The sequence below is a fragment of the Talpa europaea genome (genome assembly GCF_964194135.1).
Source record: "Talpa europaea genome assembly, chromosome: 7".
Lineage (NCBI taxonomy): Eukaryota > Metazoa > Chordata > Mammalia > Eulipotyphla > Talpidae > Talpa > Talpa europaea.
In genome coordinates, this window is record NC_140074.1 from 101,543,272 (window position 1) to 101,548,291 (window position 5,020).

The 5,020-nt window shown below is 42.7% G+C and overlaps 1 pseudogene across 1 annotated transcript; it reads right to left on the reverse strand.

Annotated features, from left to right (window-relative positions):
• Positions 1–239: 239 nt before the first annotated feature.
• Positions 240–553, reverse strand: LOC311173004 (large ribosomal subunit protein eL42-like; annotated as a pseudogene). Its single transcript has one exon. The product of its transcript is annotated as a large ribosomal subunit protein eL42-like (transcript).
• Positions 554–5,020: the final 4,467 nt, after the last annotated feature.

Sequence of the window (5,020 nt, forward strand, 5' to 3'; positions counted from 1 at the left end):
ATCTGAACCAGCAGAGGGCAGCAAAGCACTGGTCACTAGACTGTGTGGCTCTGTGCGCAGTGAAGGAGGAAAACTCCTGGCATTGTGTCTTTAACTCTTGTGCATTTGGTTTCTTCCTCTCTCTCCCCCCTCCCTCTTTCCTTCCCTTCCTTTTTAAAAGAATATTACTATTTATTTACATAGGCAGTTTTTCTGTAGCTTCACCATTTTCCTTGAAAAATAAAAAAAAATCCCAAAGTTTAGAACTGGATTACTTGACCCTTTCTCTTATCTCTTCCCAATTCAGAAACTTGCCTCTCTCAATGGCCAACATCCCTTTGGATCTACAGTTAGGGTCCATACATACCTGCCTCAGATAACCTTCTTTGTGGTTTTAGCCTTTTCCCAGATGATTGGCTTTGTCTGCCCACCACAGCCATCTGGTCCCATCATAGGGCCTTTTTCAATTTATAAACAGGGGATCCTTGCCCTTCCTACACTGGGTCACTTTGTGAGGCTGATGGCGTCCACACTTCTTGCAGAATGTCCTTAGGGTTTGAGGTTCATTAACCATCCTTGCAGAAGTGATGTCAACACAAGGAATATTGGAAATTTGACATCCATGCTCCTTAGCTCCCTCCATTGGAGCCTAACAGGCACATTTGCTTTATTAACATAACTCCAAATCCTGAAACAAGGTCACAGTTTCTAATGAATGCACTAAATCTTTCATTATTATGTCTTCAGACTGTCTGTTCTTTCTCAGCAGTGCATATCAGAGACTTGGCTGATTATTCAAACCATGGAGGAAAAATAACAAAACTCGACTTAAAATGAATTTTATGGAAGGCCCAATGGGGTGAGAGTGAATAGTACAAATAATTACACTGAATATCTTAGTGATATTACCAATCTCAAGCTTATTCTTTTCCTGTCATATCACATTATTGTCAAATTCTGCATTCACAAGTACATTTGCTCTTCAAGAGAATGACATTTAGAAGTAAAATGATCAGCGTGTGTCTAAACTAGTTACAATAGTTGGTCATGGTGCCAGTAACCAAATTCTTCATCCAATGCTGGCAGCAGTTAGACCTCAATCCACTTATCAGTAATTAACACACAATATAAAACCACATTTGCAGTGTTACTTTAGACAATTATAGGCATATCCTTAAAATTTCAAGACTCCTGATTAAGTAGTCTTGGTTTAAATAAATTCTGGCAAGTAAAAGTTTATAAACTTTTGAGGACTCAAACCCAGGAAAAATTTCCAGATAGCTCTGGGAAAACTGCCCAAATTCTGAGCTTGCCAGTGAAGATTATATACAGTTCATAACATGAAGCATTCAAGGATTTCTACAAAGAAAATCCTGGGAGACTCCATAACTGTGTCATTATGATGTTGACTGTGCACCCAAGAAAACAAAGAGGATAGTTAAAATTATGCTGTATAGTTGGAGACTTATTGTGGAAGTATCATGTAATAAAGTGTAATCATGTACTTTGCTTAGCTGAACAATACTGGGGGACACAAATAAACGAGGGGGACCATATAGAATTGCCTGGGAACCTGACCATGGGTCCAAATGACTAATAGGAGCCTATCAAGAATTCCAGGTAAACAGAGCTCAGCAGGATACCTCCTGTGCTGGAGGCCCACCAAAACCTAATGTCCCAGCAGAGAGCAACCAGCAGACACTGACTACATCAGTCATGAAAAACTGAAAATAAATTATAAAGGACACCCCCAAATCCTTGGGACAGATGTCCTCTTCTGTCCTGCCCACTGTTTCTCTTAGCAGTGTATTTCAACAAATCCACCATTTCTGTTCTCCCCTCTGTCTCTGGTGAATTTTTTCACCCCCACACCTCCAGCCTTACGGCAATATTCCTCCCCACCATGCTTATCTTTTGGGAATTGGGAGTTTTACAATGTCACATGTCACATATCTTGGTATTGTTTCCATTGAAGTTACAGATTTGTCTGGAGACAATAGTTTTTGACATCTTCTTTTTCACAAAGACAGCAATTTTCATTTTTGCTTTCTTGTCATAGTGTCTTCAGGGCCAGACCTTCTGTGTCCTGTATCTTGACCCCCCATTAAGTGGGATCATGGAATCGGTGCCCTCTTAATTGTTAGCTCTGGTTAACAGTAGGAATGGGCAGATCCATCTAAATAAGATCAGGATTGTTTCTCTTTACACAGGGTAAGGCCAAAAGAAAAGGAATCCTACTCAGAAGAAAACAGAGGAATCCAAGCTGGAACAGTGTGCAGATAATAAGGGATTTAAGGGAAAGGGAAAGTCTCCCTTTGTGCCATTAACAAGCACCTGCCCCCAAGCGGCCACACCTGCATTTCCTACCAGCACTGTTTGCTTCTGCCCTTTTCTGAAGCTCCAGTTGATGCAAACCCTCTGAGGTACTTTTGCATTTCTAGTCTATTCTCTCAACACTCTCTGTGAAATTCATTCTTATTGTTTCATGTGCAAGAGTTTGTTTTTCAGCACTATTTACTGCTGAGTTTTAATAGATCAAAATATATGTATCTGTTCTAATATGCAAATTTGATTTGTGTCTAATTTTCCTCCCAGTCCCAGTGGTATCAGCTATGCCAGGTGGTGGTACAGTCCCCAACACCTGATCCCTTATCTGAGTGTTCTGAGAACTCCAGACTTTACCCTCTGGTTCTGCAGCCTTGTCATTGGTGCCCTATGCCTAAGTGTTCTGTATCTGTCTTATCTCAGTAATCCCATGCATGTTTATGGGTCTCTAACACCACTGATCTGATTCCCCATATTTACTCACCTCTGTTAAAGTAGACTATCAATGAAAGAAGAATTACTAGTGAGTAAGCAGCAAACTACACTACATGTTCTCTTTGAAACTTAGGTGATTGGTAGTAACTCAGCAGATGAACAGTATCCAGTGTTGGTCAAGCTGAATATGAATCTTATATTGACAGTTTGTTGGACACTGTAGGTGGGTATTAAGTTTTAAACATTTGTTTAAATGAAACTGACAGATTTAATTGTATTTTAATTCTATTGCTACAAGACAAAAAGAGGGAAAGAACAGGCATCAAGCAGCATTTAGGCAATATTTATTCACAGTTCTTTCCCCTCCCCTCACTGGGCACATAACTACTTACCCATCCAGGTGGCCAGTGGCTGGTGGGGTTCCAGCTGGGATGCTGGGGTGTCCCAGCATTTGTTTTGGCTGTGCACCTGTGGTGACTGCCCAGTGGAGAGGTGCCATGGAAGGCTGTGGTCCTCTGTGGAGCTTGGCTTCAGCTGTATTCGTGGGGAGTGGGGTGAGGTGGCAGAGGGGCCGCTGTCCCATGTTTTGAGTCCAGGATTCATGGCCTACAGGCTCCAGCAGGAGAGGCAGGAGAGGCAGAGGGGTGGCCTACCATCGGCATGTTGCGGCCTCTCCTCTTTGCAGTCAGACTTGTCCAGTCATTTAGAACCTGCATGGTGTGCGCTGTGGGAGGCACTGAGAGAAACCCTGGCTGCACTGATGGGGGAGGAACGCCAGCTCAGGGATAAGCTCTGCACTACAGAATGCTCAAGTCCATAGTGGGGATGTGTCCACAGGAGGGGCGTGAACATTACCTCATTGTGAGGAGCTTTACAACCTGCCAGGAGGCCCAGAGTCAAACGCTGAGGGCCCTTCCAGGTCTGGGCCTGGCACCTCCTCCTCCCCAGCTGCCTGGCAGCCCCAACCACCTTGACCTCCACTAAGATGCCTGTGGAAGCAGGTGAGCACCCTCCTTGGTCTGCTTTGCTCCCCCTTCACATGCTCACATGGCAGGCAGCTCCTTCAAGGTTAATGGTGCCCGATGTAAAAGGTATGAACTTCCTGGCACAGCAGGAAATATGGGCCTGTCCTTCTCCTCAGAGGATGTTTGCGTTTCTTTATTTAGCAGGGGGAGAACTATGGTAGTAAAGAGACTCCTCTTTTTCTCATATTGAATTAACATTTCACTTCATTTCTGAAGACAGCCTTTAGATGAGTTGATTAGATTAGGTAGTAATGTTATAGGTAACTATATTTTATTCTTTAACATTATATCATAATTTGATAATAAATGCAGTTTATTAATAAAGACTTTCAGTTGTCAATGTCATTTTTTTCCCTATAATTGAATTCCTAGCAGGCATACGACATAATTCAAAGCAACTGGTTTTGAGCGTGTATTAACTGAAAACAAAAAAGATAGCAGTTCATGTGAGGAGGAGGTAAATGATGTGCCTGGACATTTACATCATTTTACATTTGTCTTCTAATATAATAATGGTTAAATATTTTAAAATTAATGTTGATCAGTTCATGGAGGTAGTTTTCTTTAGGAATCCTGCACAGGAACCTTCTAAGCAAGAGGAAGTCTCTTTGGGCACTTTGGGGGAACCTCCACAAGGCTGCTGTTTATCTCTCTCTCACCTGCTAATACTGCTCAGTGGAAGATGCTCCAGGAAGTCTTAGGAGTTTGTCCCACACCATTAAGCTGTAGAGCTTAGTATCCATAGTTACCAGACAGTAACCACATTAGTACATTCTGACACCAATAATGTCCTCTCATCAAGCAGTGAACAAAATTAGCTTTTCTAGGAGAAACACCCCTGATACTTAATAATGGGGGTGGGAAGTCACAGGAAATAAAAGGCAGAGACTTCATCATAAGAAGTATATGGATTTTCCACACTGTATTTCTTCTATTCATCTCCCAATAGTCAGACTTTAAAATTTTTTTATTGACATACTGCAACAGGGTGGTCCCCAGGAAAGGGAGAGGTTCCAGGTTTCCTGCCCCACCCAAAAGGATGGTGGAGCTGAGCAGAGAGAGAAAAAGCTGCAAAGGAGACTGAGGAGGGAAGGAAGCAGCACGGAGAGCCACAAGGAAACCTGGAGGAGGCACATGGAGCCGAGAGACATCTGAAGAAACTGCGCTTGCCTTTTGGTCGTGGACTGGATGCCACAGATGTGGGTGAGAGACCCCTGGGAGGTGACAATAGCGGTTTTTGTCTTGATTTTGATTTT